Below are 25,246 nucleotides of genomic sequence, written 5' to 3' on the forward strand. Positions count from 1 at the left end.
GGGTAACTTGGCAGCTCTGTATTTCTAGTCCTTCAGATTTCCCATCAAAGGGGTGTCTCCTCCCTCTACTGTCACTCAGGCAGGAGTCACAGCTGTTCTGTAAACCAGGAGAGCTTTTCAAGCCAAAAGTGCACATGCCTACAGTAATGCTAACACAGGCACTAGAGCAGTCCTGGGGAAATTGTCATAGAGACTGGTATGTACTGTTTCTTTCACATCTTTGGGGGGTGGGAGGGGGTCAGTGACCACTGGGGAATAAGACGGGTCATTTCTGTATTCCTCAAGTGGTCATCTGGTCATTTAGGGCACGTTTTTGTGACTTTAGTCATTATTAAAACAAGTTTAGCTCAAAACATCTTTGATTTAGTCCTGGATGTTTTTGTTTTGTTCCATTATGGCAGAAAAACATCCAAGTGTTAGGAATGCCCTAATTCCATGATCTCTTGTGATTTGGATGCTCTGCAGACAAAATACATAGATAAACATCTGTGAAATAGGTTTTGAAAATAGCAATTTGAATGTTTTGGGAAGCAAAATGTCCAAATGCTGCTTTATGCCACTTTTTAAACGTTTTTCTCTTTTGAAAATGAGCCCCATAGTGTTTGATCAATGTGGTAAAACAATAGAAAAAAACTACTTCAAAACAATTTTCTGGTCTTGTACAATCTGGATAAAGTTTAGTTGGAACACTCTAAAAATACTGTGTATGTTATTGGCAACTTTGGGACTAGACATTTTAGACCTTGAAGGGAAATTCCTCCTTCTCTCCCCCTGCAATTGAAGAATCCACCCTTGGAGATGAGAGTACTTCTAACTGAATGATAGTGAAGAAAGGACCAGGGAAAAGAAATCTTTTTGAGCATACCCCTGTGACCTAATAGGCGGTCCTGAATCAAAGTTACACGAAACTTAGATAAAAAGATGGGACCCAAGGGGATATAGAAGAATGTGCTAAAGGAATTTAGGTCTGTTCAGACAGCTCCATTATCTGAGCTTTTCAGCATTTCTTTAGAATCCGATATGGTGCTGAAAGACTGTGGATGGGCAGTTATGGTTCCTCTTCACAAAGATAGAAGTAAGGAGGAGACTAGCAATTACAAGCTAGTTAGTCTGATTTTAGTGGTGAGTAAATTAATGAAACTGCTGCTATATCCAAGGATAATGCAATTTCTAGAATCCAGTAGATTGCAGGATCTGAGGCAGCATGGATTTCCCAGAGTTAGGCCTTGTCAGACCAATATGATTCATTTCTTTGACTAGGTCATCACCAGATAGATCATAGGGGAATGCTAGATGTGGTGTACTTGGACATCAGCAATGTCTTTAATGTGGTTCTGCACATGCAAGTTATAAATGCAGTATGAGTCAAAGTGACAGAAGTGCAAGTTAGAAACTGGTTGAGTGGAAGGTAGCAAAGTACGGTAGTCCATAGGAGCCAACGTTTCAAAATTATTGGGGGTGCTAAGCCCACTGGAAATAACCCCTCCCTGGACACATTCAATGAATATTCTCTATATTGGGGGTGCTCAAGCACCCACAGCACCCACAGAGTCGGCTCCTAGGCGGTAGTCAATAGAGTTCATATTGAGGAAAGGGAAATTGCAAGTGTGCTGCAGGGATCTGTCCTTGATCCTCTCCTTTTCAATATTTTCATAAGTGGTATTGAAGAAAGGCTATCAGGAATACTTTGATTGTGGATAATACCAAACTCTGCAATGCGTAGACACTTTGAAAGGTGTGTAAAACATAAGGAGGGAGTTTGTCAGCTAAAATTTAATGCTACATATTATTGTGGTCATGCATCTGGGAGTGAAGTTCTGTGCATAAAACAAGAGTAGGATCTAGAAGTAATCATACTTCATGATCTTAATGTGGCCAGACAGGTAGATAAAGCAATGACAAAGACCAGAGGAAGCCTGGGTGCAAGGGGAAAGGAATGGGCCACAGGAAAGCAGAAATAATTTTGCTTCTGTGTAATTCTCTGTGTGTGATTGCCATGCTCTGGGACTTCATCATTGCTTGTCAGCATGGTATACACCTCTGCCTACTAAGCCACAGCAGCTTATTTTGGAGTTCATGGAACATGGTTCTACTCGTATAGCCTTGTTTTTCTGTCCCACTTCAGCAAACAGTATCTGTTGTGCTTGTACAATATTGACTTTTCAATCAGGTAGAAGCCACACTGACATTGGAAATTATCAGACAGTCACTCTGAACCCACATGCAGCAAGATTCTACTCCAAGATTATTCAATAGAGACTACAACAACATCTGGTATAAGAACTACTTGAAGTTCTAGCAGGATTAGCCCTCTCCTCAAGTCACTTCATTGGCTCCCTATCCGTTTCCACATATAATTCAAATGCCTCTACAGCTCCTCGGTACCTCTCCACTCTTCTCTTTCCCCCTACACTCATAAGTACATAAGTATTGCCACACTGGACAGACCAAAGGTCCATCAAGCCCAGCATCCTGTTTCCAACAATGGCCAATCCAGATCACAAATACCTGGCAAGATCCCGAAAAAGTTCAATACATTTTATGCTGCTTATCCCAGAAATAAGCAGTGGATTTTCCCAAGTCAATTTAGTAATGGCCTATGGACTTTTCCTTTAGGAAGCCGTCAAGACCTTTTTAAAACCCCGCTAAGCTAACCTCCTTTACCACATTCTCTGGCAATGAATTCCAGAGTATAATTACACGTTGAGTGAAGAAAATTTACTCCAATTGTATTAAATTCACTACTTTGTAGCTTCATCGCATGCCCCCTAGTCCTAGTATTTTTGGATAGAGTAAACAAATGAATCACGTCTACCCGTTCCACTTCACTCATTATTTTATAGACCTCTATCATATCTCCCCTCAGCCATCTTTTCTCCAAGCTGAAGAGCCCTAGCCGCTTCAGCCTTTCCTCATAGGGAAGTCGTTCCATCCCCGTTATCTTTTTCGTCGCCCTTCTCTATACCTTTTCTAATTCCACTATAACATTTTTCAAATGTGTGGACCAGAATTGAACACAATATTCGAGGTGTGGTCGCACCATGGACCGATACAAAGGCATTATAATGTTCTCACTTTTGTTTTCCATTCCTTTCCTAATAATACCTATCATTCTATTTGCTTTCTTAGCCACAGCTGCACACTGAGCAGAATGTTTCAACATATTATCAACAATGACACAGAGATCTCTTTCTTCGTCGGTGTCTTGACTCCTAACGTGGAACCTTGCATTACGTACCTATAATTCGGGTTTCTCTTTCATACATGCATCACTTTGCACCTATTCACATTAAACGTCATCTTCCATTTAGACGCCCAGTCTCCTGGTCTCGTAAGGTCTTGTAATTTTTCACAATCCTCTTGCGATTAAACAACTTTGAATAACTTTGTGTTGTCAACAAATTTAATTACCTCACTAGTTACTCCCATCTGTAGATCATTTATAAATATGGCAAAAAGCAGCGATCCCAGCACAGACCCCTGGGGAACCCCACTATCTACCCTTCTCCATTGAAAATACTGACCATTTAACCCTACTCTCTGTTTTCTATCCTTTAACCAGTTTTTAAACCATAATAGGACACTACCTCTTATCTCATGACTCTCCAATTTCCTCTGGAGTCTTTCATGAGGTACTTTGTCAAATGTCTTTTGATAATCTAGGTACACAATATCAATCGGCTCGCCTTTATCCACATGTTTGTTCACTCCTTCAGAGAAATGTAATAGATTGGTGAGGCAAGATTTCCCTTCACTAAATCCATGCTGGCTCTGTCTCATTAATCTGTGCTTTTGAATATGCTCTGTAATTTTGTTCTTTATAATAGTCTCTACCATTTTGCCCAGCACCAACATCAGGCTCACCGGTCTATAATTTCCCAGATCCCCTCTGGAACCTTTTTTAAGTATTGGCATTACATGGGCTACCCTCCAATCTTCTGGTACCACACTCAATTTTAAAGATAAATTACATATTACTAATAATAGTTCTGCCAGTTCATTTTTCAATTCTATCATTACTCTGGGATGAATACCATCCGGTCCAGAAGATTTGCTACTCTTCAGTTTGTCACAGTGCCTCATTATATCCTCTAGGTTTATAAAGATTTAATTCAGTTTCTCTTACTCGTCAGCTTTGAATAGCATTTCTGGCACCGGTATCTCTCCCAAATCTTCCTTGGTGAAGACTGAAGCAAAGAATTCATTTAATCTTTCCGCTACGGCTTTGTCTTCCCTGATTGCCCCTTTTACCCCTCTGTCATCTAGCGGTCCAACTGATTCTTTTGCTGGCTTCTTGTTTTTAATATACCTAAAAAAATTTTACTGTGTGTTTTTGCTTCCAACGCAATCTTTTTTTCAAAGTCCCTCTTTGCCTTCCTTATCAGCACTTTGCATTTGACTTGACATTCCTTATGCTGTTTCTTATTTTCAGTCAGTTCGTTCTTCCATTTTCTGAAGGATTTTCTTTTAGCTCTAATAGCTTCCTTCACCTCACTTTTTAACCATGCCGGCTGTCGTTTGGTCTTCCTCCCTCCTTTTTTAATACACGGAATATATTTGGCCTGGGCTTCCAGGATAGTGTTTTTTGAAAAGCATCCATGCCTGATGTAAATTTTTGACCCTTGCAGCTGCTTCTCTAAGTTTTTTTTTTTTCACCGTTCTTCTCATTGTATCATAGTCTCCTTTTTGAAAGTTAAACGATAACGTATTGGATTTCCTGTTTATACTTACTCCAAAGCTAATATCAAATCTGATCATATTATGATCACTGTTATCAAGCGGCCCCATCACCATGGCCTCCCGCACCAGATCATGCGCTCCACTTAGGACTAGGTCTAGAATTTTTTCTTCTCTTGTCGGCTCCTGTACCAGCTGCTCCATAAAGCAGTCCTTAATTTTGTCAAGGAAGTTTACCTCCCTAGCATGCCCTGATGTTACATTTACCCAGTCAATATCGGGGTAATTGAAGTCACCCATTATTATCGTGTTGCCCAGTTTGTTAGCCTCCCTAATTTCCTTTAACATTTCTACATCCGTCTGTTCATCCTGGCCAGGCGGACGGTAGTACACTCCTGCCTGGGAACTCTGCTCATTGGATAAATCTCTTTTATCTGCACCCTTCTCCTCTACTGCCAACTTTCCTTTTATTTTGCTGTACCATATGCCTGGAATAGACTTCTTAAGTCAGTACGTGAAGCTCCATCTATGGCCGTATTCAAATGTAAGCTAAAAGCCCACCTTTTTGAGGCTGCTTTTAACTTCCAACTCCTATTCACCTGTTCAGCACCCATTGTAAGTAATTTTCTTATCCCTTATTTGTCCTGTTTGTGCCCTCCTTTGGTCTGACCCTCTTACAGTGGTGACCCCCCTCTGGATCTACCCTGGTCCTGGGGCTGAGCTCTCCATAGTTCCAACGCCCTGCTCCCAGGCTGGATCTCTCCTCTGCCCATCCATAGCACACACAGTATCCCGGTTGCCACTTTCAGGAGACTCAACTCTCTTTTACAGCCAAGGGTTACATTCCTCACTCAGGATTCCCCTTTTCCTCCTGGCCTCTTGGCAGGGGACCATCAGGCAACTAAAGATGGGCATAACTCCAACCTTTAACCCCCTTTGCCACTCCTACCCCCTTGTTATTCTCTACAAGGGCAACTCCTTCCCTCTGTATTCTATTTCCAAACCACACTACTTGGGCTGGGCCTCCTCTCACCCAGGGACATCCTACCACTTCAGCCCTCTAGCAGAGACCTCCCTCCCCTCCTGGCCTCTGAAAAAATCTATTACTTTAGAAATACCCATCCCATGGGATATTACACTATCTGATCAGGTAAACATCAAGTGACAAATTATAGTAAATCACAGATGATAAAGAAGCTAGTGATGGCTGATAGACTAATCAGTTTATAGAGGTGTGAGCTTTTGAGACAGGGGTCTGGTTTGTCAGGTGATAGTGACTCCAGCTTGGCACTGAAACTAAGTTTTGGTATCTGTGCTTACTAGCTTTCTCTTTGGGATTTTTCAGAAAGTGCATGCAACAGTAAGAAGTATTTGCAGAAATTATTCTGTAAGTTAATGGTCAGAGCCATACTTATTCTGGAAGTTACAGTCTTCAGGAGGTCTTTTTTCATTGATTCTGACAGGGCAATGTCTTTGGACTTTGGTGGCTCTAAGTGCAATTATATCCTCTGATGCTGGGATGCCTGTAACTCATGAATGATATAGATACATATGCACTGGGGTGGCATACATACATGTTCTCTGAATATGTCCTTTGGGCTTTGGAAGCTGGATATGCTTGTTATTTTCTTGCCAGTGGTTCTTGGAACAGAAGAGCACTCTTGTGTACTTATAACTACTCACAAAGACAGCATTTTATAGTTTTCCATTGCTGTATAGAAAAATAGCTGAATTTTGCTGTTTTAGTTACTAGTAGCATTTTTTTTTTTTTTTTTTTAACTGACAGTCAAGTAGAATCCATTAGACTACCCTTCAGAATGCCCACAATACTTGATGTTGTTGTCAGGGAGCCTAGTTTCCTTTCCAGTGTCACTTTCAGGGGTGAGGGAGGGGCACAGTAACCACTAGAGGATTAAGAAGGGATCATGCCTTGGTCTGTCCAGTGGTCAGATACTCAATCAGGGCACCTTTTTATACCCTGGACATGATTAAAACAGGTCTAACTTAGAATGCTCTTCTTTTTTTGACTTGAGCTTTTCTTTTTATTTGATTATTGCTGTTGAATGTCCTAAATTTGGGCCCTCCCTAGTCCTGCCCTAAATACACCCACAACATGCCTCCTTGCTATTTGGACAAACTACAGTGTAGGATGTGCAAACTCTGCTTTTCGAAAATCGTGATTTGTATGTTTTTGGCAGATAGACCTTTTTTGACCATTTTGAGACATCCATCTTCTTGGAAAATAAGCGCCATATTACTCATCTCCAGCACCATAATTCGAAAGCATTGATTTTCTTCCTGTCTTGCTTCTTCACTGTCCAATCCATATGACCTTATTGAAAACGCCTTGACCTGAAGAAATCAAATTTTTGTATGCAGAGATACAGCTCCATCAAGTATGCAATTGTTAAGTTCATGGTTTTCAGGACCTTTTTCTTCTTCCCATTAAGGTCAATGCTCATTTTGAAACTATGTTCCTTGATCCTTATAATCATATGTTTCAGATTGTAATCACTTGCAGCCAGTAACGGGGTATCATCAGCATAGTGAAAGTTGTTGATGAGCCTTCCACCGATTTTCAGGCCTCCGTTTTCATCATACAGTCCTGCTTCTCTGATTATTTGTTCTTCAAACATGTAAAGGGAAAGTATACAGTCTTGTCACATACTTCTGATGATTTTGAACCATTCTGTTTCTCTTTGTTCCATTCAAGCTGTTGCTTCTTGATCAATGCAAAGACTGTGCATAAGAACTGTCAGGTGTTCTGGTGTACCCTTGCTTCCTAATGTGGCGCAGAGTTTGTTTGTGATTTCTGCAGTCAAAAGCCTTGTTATAGTCAATGAAACACATGTAGATATTCTTTTGGTATTCTTACATCTTCTTGAGGATCCATCTCATACCGATTATAATGTCTGTTCTTCCTCGCCCTTTCCTGAATCCGATTATTACTGCTATTACTACTACTTATCATTTCTACAGCTCCGTACACTAAATATGTAAGAGACAGTCCCTTCTCAACAGAGCTTACAATCTAATAGCTACTATTGCAAACGAAATGGATTCTATTTGGCTGTCAGTTTCTAAAAAAAAAAAATGTTACCAGGAGCTGCAACAGCAAAATTCAGCTATTTTTCTATACAGCAATGGAAAACTATAAAAATGCGGTCTTTGTGAGTAGTTACAAGTACACAAGGGTTCTCTTCTGTTCCAAGAACCACTGGCAAGAAAATAACAAGCACATCCAGCTTCCAAAGCCCAAAGGGCATGTTCAGAGAACACGTATGCCAGCCCAGTGCATCATTCATGAGTTACAAGCATCCCAGCATCAGAGGATATAATTGCACTTAGAGCCACCCAAGTCCAAAAACATTGCCCTGTCAGAATCAAAGAAAGAAGACCTCCTGAAGACAGCAGCACATTGTAACTTCCAAAGTAAGTAAGGCTCTGACCACTAACTTGCAGAATAATTTCGGCAAATACTTCTTCCTGTTGCATGCACTTTCTGAAAGATCCCAAAGAGAAAGCTAGTAAGCATAGATACCAAAACTTAGTTTCAGTGCCAAGCTGGAGTCACTATCATCTGACAAACTGGACCCCTGTCTCAAAAGCTCACACCTCTATAAACTGATTAGTCTATCAGCCATCACTAGCTTTTTTTATCATCTGTGATTTACTATAATTTGTAACTTGATGTTTACCTGATAAGATAGTGTAAAGTAATAGATTTTTCCAGAGGCCAGGAGGGGAGGGAGATCTCTGCTAGAAGGCTGAAGTGGTAGGATGTCCCTGGGTGAGAGGAAGCCCAATCCAAGGAGAGTGGTTTGGAAATAGAATACAGAGGGAAGGAGTTGCCCTTGTAGAGAATAACAAGGGGGGAGTAGTGGCAAAGGGGGATAAAGGTTGGAGTTATGCCCATCTTTAGTTGCCTGATGGTCCCCTGCCAAGAGACCAGGAGGAGGAAAAGAAGAATCCTGAGTGAGGAGTGTGACCCTTGGCTGTAAAGGAAGGTTGTGGCTCCTGAAAGCGGCAACAGGGATACTATCCTGCTTATAATCGAACGAGAAAAACGCTCAAGTTCTGACCTAAATCGGGAGATGGACGTTTATCTCACAAAAACGAATAACGCGGTATAATCGAAAGCCGAACTTGGACGTTTTCAAGTGCACTCCATCGCGGAAGCATACAAAGTTGATGGGGGCGTGTCGGAGGCGTGGTGAAGGCGGGACTGGGGCATGGTTATCACCCGAACAGAGATGGGCGCCTTTCACCGATAATGGAAAAAAAGTATGCGTTTGTAGCTAGAATTTAGGGCACTTTTCCTGGACCCTGTTTTTTCACAAATAAGGCCCCAAAAAGTGCCCTAAATGACCAGATTACCACCAGAGGGAATCAGGGATGACCTCCACTGACTCCCCCAGTGGTCACTAACCCCCTCCCACCACAAAAAATGATGTTTCACAACTTTTTATTTTCACCCTCAAATGTCATACCCACCTCCCTGGCAGCAGTATGCAGGTCCCTGGAGCAGTTGTTAGGGGGTGCAGTGGACTTCAGGCAGGTGGACCCAGGCCCATCCCCCCCCACCTGTTACAATTGTGCTGCTTAATGCTTTAGTCGTCCAACCCCCCCAAACCCACTGTACCCACATGTAGGAGCCCCCCTTCACCCCTTAGGGCTATAGTAATGGTGTAGACTTGTGGGCAGTGGGTTTTGAGGGGGATTTGGGGGGCTCAACACACAAGGGAAGGGTGCTATGCACCTGGGAGCTCTTTTACCTTTTTTTTTGTTTTTGTAAAAGTGCCCCCTAGGGTGCCCGGTTGGTGTCCTGGCATGTGAGGGGGACCAGTGCACTACGAATCCTGGCCCCTCCCACGAACAAATGCCTTGGATTTATTCGTTTTTGAGCTGGGCGCTTTCATTTTCCATTATCGCTGAAAAACAAAAACGCCCAGCTCACAAATTGTCGAATAAAACATGGACGTCTATTTTTTTCGAAAATACGGTTCGGTCCGCCCCTTCACGGACCCGTTCTCGGAGATAAACACCCATGGAGATAGACGTTTTCGTTCAATTATGCCCCTCTTGTGCTGTGGGTGGGCAGAGGAGAGACCCAGCCAGGAGCAAGGGATTGAAGCTAGGGAGAGCTCAGTCCCAGGACCAGGGTAGATCCAGAGGGGGTCACCACTGGAAGAGGGTCAGACCAGAGGAGGGTCTGAACCTGCAGAGATTGAATTTGTGCTGAGAGGAGGAGAAATAGCCATTGAGAATAGCACTGCCTTACAGGATAGGCATAGACAGGTGAACTGTATATATGCACATATTTGGCACCCATGAGGTATCCCTGTAAATGTATCTGAGAGGAGAAGTGCTATAAGAGTTCCCCTGAGGAACACCAAAAGGATTGGATCTAAGTTGGAGTTTATATGCTATTTGAATTGCTTAATATAGGTTTGAAGTACTGCCTGTTGCAGACTTGGGAGAAATAAACAGTTTGAGTTTGCGTAAGTTGTGACTACAGTGAATCTTTGAGCACAAGTGTGCAAGTGCCTCCCCTGTATCACTGTTCTGGACTATAGATCCACTCTCAAGCTCAACTGCAGGCAAACTGGAATGGATGAGTGAGGTGAAAGTGGCCCTGAACGTGGCCTGGGGCCGGAGCTAGTACATGGGAGAGATTCGGGTTACAATAGGAAAATATTCTTCTGGAATGACTCTCTGGTTTCCTGATTACTTCTAGTACTATTATATTATCTTATTGCTAACTTTCCCATCTTTTCCTTCATCGCAGTATCATAATAACTCTGAAAAGAACCAAGAATAGAAAGAAAGAGAAAATTCAAGGAGATACCATGAAAACATTTTTTTTTAATATTTAACATTTTTTTCCCTTTTACCATTTTCACAGGAATAAGGAAAAAAGAAGTAAAAGAGTTGGCATTTGTGAGCTTTAAAAAAGCATCTTCTTTGCCAGGTTTCAGATCGGATCATCTTTAGTTCTGTAGTGTAGAAGATACATCCCTCAGGGGAACCTGTTTCAGTAAGTAAATGTGAACAAGGTACTCATCAATTCCAACATGCTTTGTCTTCGGAGCAAGTTTAATTCCTGTCATGGTATGTGCAAAACTAATACTTTCCCTGGAAAAGAAAGTCCTGTCTGTTCCTTCAAATGTCTTAGCTGAAGGCAAACTGATAACAGTAACAAAGTGATAAATGCAGTGCATCTTTTCTAGCAAAAAAGGTGCCGGTACTCAAATGCTAGGCCACCCTTCAAGGGTGGGGTGATCACTGAAGGATCCACCCCACAATAGCCAGGCCCCCTGCAACCAGTCACAGAACCTATGACAAGGCAGAATTGGTGTGTAGAGCCTGAGCTCTTTCATTAAAACTTGGGGTCCATGGGTCAATTTTAGCAGACAATGGAAAAGGTGCCAGTACTCAGTACTACTACTACTATTACTACTATTTAACATTTCTATAGCGCTACAAAGCGTACGTAGCGCTGCACAAACATAGAAGAAAGACAGTCCCTGCTCAAAGAGCTTACAATCTATTAGACAAAAAAATAAATAAAGTAAGCAAATGAAATCAAATTAATGTGAACGGGAAGGAAGAGAGGAGGGTAGGTGGAGGCGAGTGGTTACAAGTGGTTACGAGTCAAAAGCAACATTAAAGAGGTGGGCTTTCAGTCTAGATTTAAAGGTGGCCAAGGATGGGGCAAGATGTAGGGGCTCAGGAAGTTTATTCCAGGCGTAGGGTGCAGCGAGACAGAAGGCGCGAAGTCTGGAGTTGGCAGTAGTGGAGAAGGGAACAGATAAGAAGGATTTATCCATGGAGCGGAGTGCAAGGGAAGGGGTGTAGGGAAGGACGAGTGTGGAGAGATACTGGGGAGCAGCAGAGTGAGTACATTTATAGGTTAGTAGAAGAAGTTTGAACAGGATGCGAAAACGGATAGGGAGCCAGTGAAGGGTCTTGAGGAGAGGGGTAGTATGAGTAAAGTGACCCTGGTGGAAGACGAGACGGGCAGCAGAGTTTTGAACCGACTGGAGGAGGGAGAGGTGACTAAGTGGGAGGCCAGCAAGAAGCAGATTGCAGTAGTCTAAACGAGAGGTGACAAGGGTGTGGATGAGGGTTTTGGTAGAGTGCTCAGAAAGAAAGGGGCAGATTTTACGGATGTTGTAAAGAAAGAAACGACAGGTCTTGGCAATCTGCTGGATATGAGCAGAGAAGGAGAGAGAAGAGTCAAAGATGACCCCAAGGTTTCGAGCTGAGGAGACAGGGAGAATGAGAGAGCCATCAACAGAAATAGAAAACGGGGGAAGCGGGGAGGTGGGTTTGGGGGGGAAAATGAGAAGCTCGGTTTTGGTCATATTTAATTTCAGGTGGCATTGAGACATCCAGACAGCAATGTCAGACAAGCACGCTGAAACTTTGGTTTGGATGCAAGGTGAGATATCAGGAGTAGAAAGGTAGATTTGGGAGTCATCAGCATAGAGATGGTAGGAAAAGCCATGGGATGAGATTAATGAACCAAGGGAAGAAGTGTAGATAGAAAAGAGGAGGGGACCAAGAACAGAACCCTGAGGTACGCCAACAGGCAGAGGGATAGAAGTAGAAGAGGATCCACCAGAGTGAACACTAAAGGTGCGGAGGGAGAGGTAGGAAGAGAACCAGGAAAGGACAGATAAAAGGAATAAGAGCAGGAGAGATGGCGTTAAGAAGGTGGGTGGGAATGGGATCAGAGGAACAGGTGGCACATTTTGAGGAAGAAAGGAGAAGTGTAGTTTCCTCAATAGTAACTTCAGGAAAGGAGGAAAGGGAATGAGGGGAAGGAGAGAGAGGGGAACTCAGTACCCCCAAGTACCCCCACAAAAAAAGCCCTGGATAAATGCAATAGTCTGGTTAATTTCTGTGAGTGCATTTAGCTGTAATATTATGAATGGACTTAGTTCAAATTGTGCCATCTGAAAAGATTCTTTGCACAGAAGCATAGGTTTTTAATGTTGAAGATGTGAGAAATCAATGTAATAAATAAACACATTTATTAATTAAATAATTTCAAAAATAGTTCTTGCTTCTTTCCATTGAGGTATACACCAAATGATTCTTTCATATACTTGGCCCATTTCCTAGAACAAACAGATCTTGTCAAGACATGTCTGGAATGTGGGCTCAGTCCTTTCAAAGTCACAATAGAAAGGATTCTCCTTCAATCTATTAATCTGTGTCCCACTGATTACGTGACTCTTCTTCTTTGTTCGCTACCTAGGGGGAAATATGGTTCTTCATTTATAACATGCTATAATTTGTACAACCTAATCTGTTCTGCCAAGAAGAGTGAAGCAAGAATATCCAGGCAATTTGGGTTCCACTCATGGCATTATATTTCTCTGTCACCTAGTTCATTAGACAGGGTGAAATCAGAACTTCCCATGTCAAAACTCTTGGGGGGCACACCCCCCTCTAGCTGTGAATTTGAAAGTCTTAAATTATAAATACCCCAACACTTCAAAGCCACACCTCCAGTCACAGATACTCGTGTTAGAGCCAGAACCACTGCTGCTACCACCGTCACTGCATGACGAATCAGCTGTTTGGGGAGGATAGAATGGGGTGAGGCTGGGCAAGTTAAAATCCTTAAGATGGGGGACAACAGCTGAGTTAAGCAGACAAGTTGCTGGTGCAGGAAGTTCTGCATTGCCTTCAATTACACTCAGAATACGGAGAGTGGTGAGCATTGTGGGCTTATGGGTACTAATGCTATGGGTGTGGGTGAGGGCGGATCAGGTTTGACTGTGAGAGATAAGTGGGCTGTTAGGGGACATGAAGGAGTGGCGTTGCAAAAGTGTTTGCAGGGTAATAAAAACATTTTTTTTGATGCCAGATATAACATGTAGTGAAGCTTTTAGATTTAGAGAAAAAGGTGAGTGGGTGGGAGGGTGATGTTTTGCAGGTTTGGGAGTCTTCGGACTTATGAGATTCTTCAGATTCTGATTCATCCTCAGATGAGGAGCTGGTGGCCCTTAGGGCGGGTTCACTGCCTGGGGCTGAGATTGGTGTTTGTGGTGCAGCTCAGGTGTCTAGGAAAGGACATTACATTGTGTGAGATTGCACCACTAGATTCATGTTCAATATTTAATTGGTTGTTAGGGTTTAATATTTTTTTCAAATGTTATAGGATAAGCAAAACCATCTTTGTATCCAGGTCTTTTGTGCTACTCTGATACAATTTTGAGAGCTTACAGAACTTATGAAGGATTTGCTTGGCTCAATCATGATGAGCATTTTTGTAAGAGTTTAGCAAAGGATACGTTTGAGGCATGGGGTTCAAGAGATGTGGATTCGGGGGGGGGGGGGGGGTTCAGTCAGGAACCCCCATGGGAAGGAACGGATCTTTTGGGGGAGGCTTTCATTGGTCAGCTTTGAAATTCTTTTCCTGGATTTGGAGGTCATGGGGGGAGTGCCCAGTGGGGCCAAAGGAGAAGGGCAAGTTAACAACTGTTTTCAATTTAATTCTGGTAGATGTGAGTTAGTTGGACAGTGATTTAGGCACAGATGTAGTCAGTGCGATGGTGCATACCCTTCAATATGATGTGGTGGAGGTTGGGTTCGAGGTCAGTCCTTGTGACCTGAGTTTGTGTATGATGCAATATGCATCTTTTGAAAATGTTGCGGGCTTTAGGTCATGGTGCGTTGATGGATAAGGCAGATATTGAATCAGTTTTTCATGTACTTCACTTTTGGATTTTCAATTGGACCACAAATTTTTTTTTGACAGATGCGTGCTTATGGGTTGCTCTTTTTCCTGTGCATATGTTTTGAAGCATTTTCTTCCTTTTGCATTGTGTTACAGAGCAATGGGTTGGATCATCTTATCTTGTACATTATCTAGATGATTTTCTTTTCTGGTGTGTGGCTGATTCCGATCAGTGTGCACATTTAATGCCAGTACTTTGCAGAGTGGCTGCTGAGTTTGGCATTCCTCTGGTGGATCAGAAATCTGAGGGTCCCTGTACTTCATTTGTATTTCTGGGTGTGGATTTAGACTCCATGCTCATGGAGTCATGATTGACTGTTGAAAAAGTTCAGGATCTCCAGAAGATGATTACTTCAGTTTTAAAGAAGAAGAAGTTGTCCTTGCATGCAGTGGCGTTCCTAGGGGGGCTGACACCCGGGGCGGATCGCCGATGCCCCCCCGGAACAGCACGACGCCCCCACCCGGCGAAAGAACCCCCCTCCACGGGTGCACACCGCTGGGGGGGGGGGTGCCGCGCGCCTGCCGGCTCTTCGTTTTCATGCTCCCTCTGCCCCGGAACAGGAAGTAACCTGTTCCAGGGCAAAGGGAGCATGAAAATGAAGAGCTGACAGGCGCGCGGCACCCCCCCAGCGGTGTGCACCCGTGGCGGACCGCCCCCACCGCCCCCCCCCCCTTGGTACGCCACTGCTTGCATGAGATACAATCCTTAGTAAGGCATTTATTTTGCTTCACAAGTAATTCCAGAAGGGCGTATTTTTCACGCTGGCTAGCGCTGTTATTTAAAGGGTTCAGAAAGAAGCACTATAAGGTTCGCCTGACAAAAGGTGTTCGGGAGGATTTGCAATTGTGGCAGACGTTTTTGGCACAGTTTAATGGAGTGAGGGTGTAGCCTCAGCCTTCAGTTTTGAATGGTGATTTGCAGCTGTTCACAGATGCTTCTGGAGATTTATTTACAGGATGCATGGTGTGAGGCATGGCCAGAGTGGTGGAGAGATAATGGATGGTGTGAGAATGTGGCTTTATTATAATTATTGCCGGTGTGGATGGCATTGATGTTATAGGGTAATTGTTTATGCAGCCAACGAGTGATTCTATTTAGTGATAACAGTGCCGTCATGGAAGCCAGGGCCGTGCCTAGGGTCTCTGGCGCCCCCCTGCAGACTATCAGTTGGCGCCCCCCCCCCCCTGGTGAAAATGATCAGCCCCCCCCCCAGTGAAAATGATCGCTCACCACTTGCTACACTGACAGGAATTGTCAGCAATATTCTTAGAAACAAATTGCTATACATTGCAAAATAAGATAGCAGATGTAAATTCTCAAAGTAGACATATTCCAAACGCTAAAATGAAAATAAAATGATTTTTTTCTACCTTTGTTGTCTGGTGACTTTCTTTTTCCGATCATGCTGGCCAGTATCTGAGTCTGCTGCTATCTGTCCTCTTAACTCCATTTCCAGGGCTTCCTTTCCATTTATTTCTTTACTTTTCTCCTTTCTTCTTCATTTCTTGCTCTATATCCATTTCTCCTCTCTCCCTGGGTCCTGCCCTCCCATCCATGTCCATTCTTGTCCCTCTCTGCCCTTCCCTCCTCCATCCATAGCCAGCAATCCTCCTCTCTCCCCTCCATTTCCAGCAAATTGTCCTCTTCCTGGGCCCCCATGTCCATCCTTGTCCCTCTCTGCCCTTCCCTCCTCCATCCATAGCCAGCAATCCTCCTCTCTCTCCCCTCCCCTCCATTTCCAGCAAATTGTCCTCTCCCTGGGCCCCCATGTCCATCCTTGTCCCTCTCTGCCCTTCCCTCCTCCATCCATAGCCAGCAATCCTCCTCTCTCTCCCCTCCCTTCCATTTCCAGCAAATTGTCTTCTCCCTTCACGCGATTCGCGAACCGCTTCTTAGCACTGCTTAAAAAAAAAAAAATTACACGTCAGCAGGAACAGGCTGCTTCAGCCAATCCCAGGGGCCTTCCTTCAGCGTGTTCCGCCCCTGAGGGCTGAAGGAAGGCTCCTGGGATTGGCTGAAGCAGCCTGTTCCTGCTGACGTGTAAATTTTTTTTTAAGCAGTGCTAAGCGGCAGCGCGGTTCGCAAATCGCGTGAAGTGGGGGGTGGGACGACGCAACGGCAACGAAGAGGTCGCAGCAGCGTCAGCATAGGCGGTCGGTGGCCCAACTGTTTGGGGAGGCTAAAGGGGGCGGGGTTATGGGTGGTACCAGGGGGCGGGGCTTACATCCATAATTGTCCAACAACACACAGGAAAAATAAATAAAAGTAAAATAGTCACAATTAATACCTTTAACAATTCAACATCAGATCCTCCAAAATATTATAAAACTATGTCTGATGTTATGACAAACTAAAATGAATTTAAAGTGTTGATGTCACCTTAGTACGGCCAACACACAATCTTTCCACTGCAAAACACTATACACAAACTTGTGCAAAAACACACTCAGAAACTTACCAAATCATAACAGCACTAATTCCAAGGACAGGACGAGCTACAATCTTATGCGTGGAAAAGCAGCACTGTAATTACACCAGGCTCTAAAACACCAATACACTACCTAGTGAAAAAAACAAAACCAAAAGGGCTGCAAATAGTACACGCTAGCAGAATACTGCACCTTGATCACACATGAAAAACACATGACAACAGATATGACAAAAGGAACTAGAAATCAAAAGATATGAAGGCAAAATTATGAACTGGAAAATTACCTCAAGAAGTCAGACTTGGCATGCAGCAATACTAGAGAAATTGAAACTTACGTGCAAAATATCACAGATGCACATTTCCAAAAGCTGACATATTCCAATTAATACATTCTGAATAAAATACTTTTTTCTACCTTTGTTTTCTGAGCATTTAGTTTTTCTATTCGCTTTGGTCCCAGTGTCGTCTGTTTTATGGTGTCTTCTTTCCATTTGATATTCTTTCACTCACCATCCTCCTGTGTCCTTATGCGTTCTGTCTACCATCTGTGGCACCCTGTCCCTATCCTTCCTCCAGTTGCAGCATCTGCCCTCAAAGCGTTTCAATCCAGTCCTTAAATTCAGCAGTTTCCCCTCCATCCATATTCAGCATTTCTCCTCACTCCCCTCCCCTCCATTCATCCATCCATCCGTGTCCAGCAACTCTCCTCCCTCCCCTGTCCTCCATCCATATCTAGCAAATCTCCTTTCTCCCCGGTTCTTCCATCCATCCATCTAGCAAATCTCCTCTCTCCCCTGACCCCTCCATCCTTCCATATCTAGCAATTCTCCTCTCTCCCCTGCCCTCCCCTACATGTCCAGTCCAATGATTTCTCTTCTCTCCCGTCCCGTCTATCCCCCCTCTCCTCATCCTTCCATCCGTTTTCCCTCTTTATCTCCCCATCCTTCTGTCTTCCTCTTCCCTCTTTCTCTCCATGTCCTTCCATTCGTCTACCCCCTCTCCCGATCCTGCCATCCAACATCTACCCCCCTCTCTCCCAATCCTTCCATCCAGTGTCTCTCTCTCTCTCTATCCCCTTTTCCATCCAGTGTCTCTCTCTCTACCCTTTTCCATTCATCATGCCCCCCTCTCTCTCCCCATCCTTCAGTTTCTCCTCCTGTTAGTTTCTCTCTCCCTTCCAGTGTCTTCCCTCTTTCACCCCCCCCCCTCCCATTTTCTCCTCATTTTAAGCAGCTTCTCCCTTTCTCCAGGACTCCAGCCCTTCTCCATGTCCCCTCCTTCTCTCCCCATCTTCCCACTCTCTCCATTATACCTGCCTAGTGCCTCTCGCTCCCCCTTCCACCCGGTATTAATTTGTTGGCCACTGCTGCTGCTTCTCCTCTTCAGCAGCAGCAGCGCCCCGAGTCCAGACAAAAAAAAAAAAAGGTAGCACGCGTTACACGAATCAGCTGGGAGGACCTATACCACACGCAGCTTCAACCGCTTTGGAGCCCCCAGGAGCAACAGTTGGCTGCTGGAACAAGCGCGGGGCTGTACCGTAGCAGCTTTCAGCATGGGCTATCGGCACTGCAGCCGCTCCTCTCTGTCCCCGGAGCAGAGCAGGAAGTCGATGTCAACTTCCTTCCTGCTCCTCCAGGGGCAGAGAGAGGAGCGGCTGCAGCGCAGACAGCCCATGCTTGAAGGCTGCCACGGCCCCGCTCTTGCTTCTTTTTTTTGTTTTATCGCGCGACTCGCGCTGAAGAGGAGACTTTCTTCCCACTTTGCCGGCCCAGACTCGGGAGTGCGGGAGACTCCGGACTTGGCAGGTCTGGATGAGCGGGCCTCGGGCCTGGAGGGAAAGTGGCTACGTTTGGGGGGGGAGGCAATGCAGCATGGGCGGGAAAGGTCACAGCTGGGCTGGGGAGGCTTAGCCTCCCCAAGCCTCTTATACGGGGCGCCTATGCAGCATCAGTGAAAGCGGAGCGCTGCCGACGTTTACCTTCCCTTCGCGCTCTTGGTTCCCTCAGTGTCCGCCTTCTTCTGACGTCAGAAGAACGCGGGACACTGAGAGAACCAATGAGTGCAAGGGAAGGGAGACGTCGGCAGCGCTTTCACTGACGCTGCTGCGACCAGGTAAAAAGATTTAAAGGCCTCGCGGGGCGAGAGTAAGCACCGCGGCGGCGCCCTCCAGAGGTGGGCGCCCCCCTGCGGCGCTTACCCCGCTTACCGCATCGGCACGGCCCTGATGGAAGCAGTGAATAAGCAATCTGTACATTTCTGCCTTGTTGGTGGACTTGCTATGCTGTATTGTGGGACTGCTTAATGTTAAACGTGAGCTTGGGTGCTAGACACATTCCTTGGATTTATAATGATTTTTAGCAGATGTGATCTCTCGGTGTCAGGGGGCTCGTTTTCATGCGCTGACTGGTAGGAGCAGATCGAGTGTCAATGAAGATGTCTGCTTATTATTGGAAGACTTTCCTGGACTCAATCAGTCAGTTACTTCAAAATGCCTTATCTCGTAATACAGGGCAGGCTTATTCTGCTGGGTGGCAAAGTTTCTGTAGTATTTTGGCTTTAATTAAACAGCGAGTGTTTTTTTGCCTGTGGGGTTCAGTCTTTGGTGGTCTTTTTCTTTCTGTTTGCCAAACATCTTGGCTGGTCCTATGAACTTTTATCAGTTTCTATTGCTGGAATTGGTTTTGTGTCTAAAGTTCAGGATTATAGTGGTCGTACATGTATATTTTGGTAAGGGAGCTTATGGGGGGGGGGGGGGGGGGATATGCCAAGAATTTTGCTGTCTCCCATAGAGCGGTACTGCTTCCAATTGATTATGAGAAACTGGTGGCTTTGTTAAAGGCTTTAGAATATATTTGTAGTTCATCCTTTGAAGTATGTTTGTTTCAATTAGCTTTTTCTGTAGCATTTTTTGGGGCTATGAGAGTTGGGGAGCTGGTAGCTCCTTCTAAGAGAGCTGTGGGGTTAATTGGTTTGTTATTTTCAGATGTGAGGTTGGATAGCGGAGAGTTGTGTTTTTCATAACAGGAGTTCGAAGACTGATTAAAGTAGAAAGGGTTTTTGGGTTGTGTTTCACAGAGCAGCAAAGATGATTTGTTGCCCTGTTGAATAAACGCAGTTATATATTCTTGTAAGATCTCATGTTGAAGGTTATTAGTTGGTGCATATTGACTTTTACTTGTTTCCAATTTGCAGCAGTCCTCAAGTCTGCATTGGGTTTTTAAAGTATGGATCCATCATTATATGGAACCCATTTGTTCAGAATTGGTGCTGCTTTAGTTGCAGCTGCAGAGGTGGGGGGTGTACCAGCTTTCATCTGCTGGATAGGGTGGGGGTGTTAAGTGTTACTTAAGTTATGCACAACCTGTGTCAATGTCAATGCACTGTTTGTTAAATATGTGTACTGTATTTTATTTAGTTATTTAAAGGGCACTTGGTTTCAGTTGTTGTCTGCATCAGGATTTGTGGACATTTTTACATATTCTGGGATGGAAAGCATGGTGAGGAGTGTTGATGGGGTACACATCTTGGGCTAGATAGATTAGGCTGGTATTTTCATTCATTTGTTAGGACTACGGGACATGTGCTGGGACCAGTTGCTGCCTACTTTGTTTCAGGCTGAGCATTCCTCTAATTCAGATTTAATTTTGATTCAGCTAGGTGGGAATTGTATATGTTATGTAAAAAGGGTTGATTTAATTAGATCTCTGATGAGGAGTTTTCTGTGTCTGGTGTGTCAATTTCCTTGTATTCCTCTAGTTTGGTCACAGATAATTCCAAGGTTAGTTTAGAAGGATGCTTAGAAAGTTTGGGCCATTGAGTGCCTTCAGAAAAGAATGAACAGGGAGATAGCTAAATTTGTTGGGTCCTTGGGTGGTATGGTGCTCACTCATGAATTATTAGCAATTGATTGTCCAGGGCTTTACCACCCTGATGGTATTCATTTATCGGAAATAGGGTTACATATTTTTCTTGGTTCAATCCAAGATTTGTTAGAGGCAATTTCTGGACCTCAGTTGGCTGCAGCTTCAGATTTTGGGGGGAGCGATGACTAGCTGGAGGCTGTCATTGCTTTGGCGGATAAAGAAAATGAACAATTGGCAAGTGGCCAGCATTATTATTTTCTTTGTGGTTTAAGATGCTTGTGTGTGAGACCTCCACAAGCCAAGGTGAGGCCTTGTCGACACCACAGGTCTCACTGGAATACATATGCTAAATAACTAAATATATCTGATGGAATTTGGGCAGCTAGTTTGGCACCAACTAGTAACATAGATGGTAAGGTCATTTGAAGGCTGCTTGTTAACTAGTATCTTGTAATTATTTTTTGATTGGTTGATATTGAAATAAAGTTGTGGCCAGGTTTTCTTCCATGAAAGATGTTAGTTGTGTGGTTTAATTTGTGAGTGAGTATGGAAGTGGATGCGAGTGCCAATGTTACAGGATTTTATAAGTGATACAATGAGAGAGGGATAACCAATGTGTGGTTTGCAGGAGTGGAGTCATGTGATCGTATTTTCTGGCATTCTTAATAATCTTGATGGCATTTCATTGCCCCTTACCCAGACAATTACACAGTTGTCATCCTGATGAATATTGAGTTCATGGTTGTGTATGTAGAGCTGTCAAGTAACCCAGTTCCAGGATGGAGATCAGCCTGGATTTCTAACAATCCTGTCATGGTGTATTATAGGACTTGCGACTCTGATTTCAATGGGTGGAATCATCAACTATAAATATCTTAAAAAGTCTCCCTCTTGAAACAGGGTATCTTGGCAGCTCTGGAATAGATATGAGGTGGCAAGGATGAACTATAGCCTGGAAGCTTATGGCATAATGAACTGTAATATTGTTTTTATGTATGTGTTTGTACTATACAGTAAATGATTCTTTTTATCTATCTAGTTTGATTTCACTGCAGCTTCTTGTGACTCTGGACAAGTCACTGAACCCTCCATTGCCCCAAGTACAAATAAGTACCTGCATATATAATGTAAACCGCTTTGAATGTAGTTGCAAAAAACACAGAAAGGCGGTCTATCAAGTCTCATCCCTTTCCCCTATCTAGATAGATGGTATAAATATATTTTTTAAGCTATATTTAATTTAATTTTGCTTTGATGTTGTTGAGCAAGGCAAGCTATCATGTAGAATAAAAAGAAATAAAATGGTTTTCAAGTCTGGTTTCCATTGTAGAATATAATCCTAAAATCCAGGTCTGTTTGAAGGTTATAAAAGGTGAATATGAGAGAAGCGCTTATACATTCATAATGGTGGTTGAATAAGGGGACCTTCCAAAAACTCATAACACTAATAGTGGCTTAGAAAATTAAATACAATTCAGAATGAGTTTTGCAATGACTTTGTCAACTGAATTACATTTATGGCTTGTGAACTATAGAGCCGTAACTTGAATCCATTTAGCATTAGCAGCAGAAGCAAATAGAAATGCACAATGTAGGCAGAATGTGTGTAGGAAGTTGATTTAAAACTACAATTATCCTTTCTCTTTTTCTGGCCCACATTTAACCTTTATTTAAGAATCTGAAATTCAAAAGAAACTGGAATTGGTGTGTCTGTCTCTTCCAGTAGATCCCCCACGCTGTACTCCTTCATCACCCACATAGTTGTCAAATTAGTAGGAGACAAAATAATGAGCTGTACTGTAGAGCTAGTCAGCCTGCAGCTAGCTCTCTTCTGAATATCACACTCTCTTTCTCTGATCAAATCTAAATTCATTGCAGGTCCCAATAGTTTTTATTGACCCAATAAAAGAATGATGAAAGATGTTATGCATAATTTTTCAGGTCACATGGATTCCTTCTTCATATTTCAGGACATATATCTGCTCTTACTGCTCTGAAGAGAGATGCATATTACTCACACTGTTCCATGTACCAATTATTGCTATTCACTGTTCTTGTTCATTCTCTAAATCAGGGTTGTCCGACCTCAGTCCTTGAGGGCCACAATCCAGTTAGGCTTTAAGGATTTCCCCTATGAATATGCATGCACTGCTTCCATTGTATGCAAATAGATCTCATGCATATTCATTATTAATATTAACGAATACAGTTATTCTTCAATTCCTATTTATTTATATACTTCATAACAACCAATATTTTATCCCCATATTCCACATACCTACATTCATACTATCCAACCATCCACATTTACACCAACTACTTCATAGAGATTGCTATCTAATGCAAATTGTAGCTATCTACCACGCCCCAAACCTTACATGAGTAGTCCAAATATCTTCCCAGAGAATACCAGCTCCTCCGGTCAGTCTTTTAAACATAATCCATAACTTTCAGCGATATCGCTGTTAATTCCTGTCGGCATTAAACTGTAATTCCAGACCAGATGATAAATTCACACTCAATTCTTAACTGGACGTAGAATAAATCCACAGCCTCATGCACTTTGTGTTTAATGCATCCACTGAAAGATTCCACCATGTTCGTGGCTCACAACTTAGTGGTAGAATCGCTACACCAACATTGACCAATCTCCACATAATTCATAAATCAAAATCCTTCCGTTGTTGTTAATCACCTCAAGCTCTACACAAGCTGTGTTTCGCTACTAGAGTGTCTTCAGGAGTTGGGTTACCTAAACAGATCAATACAATAATACACAATCATAGTTGAAGTAGGATATGAGAGTGTGTTTTAATTGAAATGCATTTGCCCAAGAGTCCATGATGTTCCAGCTGATCCTGATTTCGTTGGTGATTTCTGTCAGTTTAGATTTGTAAGGAATGAATATTGTGCATATATGAAAGGGTTAAGGCCTTGGCTGGATAAGGACTTGGCTATTGGGGTCATCATTAGGTTGAAGAGGATCGGTGATAGTGGTGATCTTTGTGGTACTCCGCAGTCTGCTTTCCACGGTGATGATATGTTCTGGTTAGGAAACCCTTGATCCAGCTAAGTATGTTTCCACCAATCCTGAACTTATCTAGTAATCTAATTAATATATTATGGTTTACCATGTCGCATGCAGTAGACATGTCGAATTGGAGGAGGAGGATGTTTTTGCCTATTGCTATTTCCTGCTTGAATTTGGCTAGGAGAGTGAGTAGTACTGTTTCTGTGCTGTGGAGGGGGCGAAAACCTGACTGTGATTCGTGTAATATTGAGAATTTGTTTATATAATCTGTAAGTTATTTGGCTACCATGCTTTCCATCAGTTTGATTGACAACGGAATGGATGCTACTGGACTGTAGTTAGTGATTTCATTTGGTTTTTTCTTGGTGTCTTTTGGTATCGGAGTGAGTAGGATATTGCCATTTTCCTTAGGGAAGAGACCTTGCTGAAGCATGTAGTTTAGGTGGGATGTGAGGTCTCCTATGAAGCAGTCAGGGGCGGATTTCATTAGGTAGTTGGGACAGGTATCTAGTTTACAGTGAGTGTTGGAGAACCTGCTTGATCATCTGTGCAACTGCATCAACGGTAAGGAGGGCGAATTTTAACCAGGTTCGGTCAGCCGGGTGTTCTCCAGTGGTTGGGTCCAACTCATTAAGGAAGATTTTGATGTCAGTGTTGTCCTGAGGTAGCGTGTTGCACAGGTTTGCAATTTTTTCATTGAAATACTTAGCAAGTTTGTCTGCAGATGGGATGTCTGTATTCGATGTAGTGACCAAGTTGGTGTCTAGGAGTTTGTTCATGAGTTGGTATAATTTCTTCGTGTCTTTGTAATCTGTCCCTATTTTAGTTTTATAGTATGATCTTTTGGTCTGTCTTGTTGTGTATTTGTATTTTCTTTGTGATTGTTTTCATGTGTTGAGTGTGTGCTCGTCTTTTGTTTTTCTTCATGCTCGTTCGAGTTTCCTGGATTGTGTTTTTAGCTTTTTCAGTTCATCATTGAACCATGGTATCGAGTTATGCTTATGTGAATTTCTTGTTCGTAAGTGTGCTATTTCATCTAGTATGCGTTTGCATCTTTTATCCCATTCCATGAGGTATTATATGGAGTCTGTTTGTGCTGCGCATTCATTGTTGTATATCTGTTGCCAGAATGTTTTCGTGTCTACTTGACCTCTTGTGCTGTAGGATGTGCATTCTTGTATTTGGTGTAATTCTTCTGCCAGTGTAGGGATAAATTTAATTTGTAGTGATCAGTCCAGGATGTTTCTGTCCATTTAATATCTGTTAATATTAGGTTCTGGTCTGTTGAAAGTTTGTGTGAGATAAGATCAAGTGTGTGCCCTTTGACGTGGGTTGCTTGCATTTGTGGCCATTTGAGATCCCATAGGTGGAGGAATTCCTTACATTCTCATGCGTTGATTGAGTTTGGGTCTTCTAAGAGAAGGTTGATGTCTCCTAATACTAGTATAACTCCAAGAACCTTGAGTCTTTGTATTGAAGGGTATGGCCA

This window comes from Microcaecilia unicolor, chromosome 1 (assembly GCF_901765095.1).
Source record: "Microcaecilia unicolor chromosome 1, aMicUni1.1, whole genome shotgun sequence".
In the NCBI taxonomy this organism is placed as follows: domain Eukaryota; kingdom Metazoa; phylum Chordata; class Amphibia; order Gymnophiona; family Siphonopidae; genus Microcaecilia; species Microcaecilia unicolor.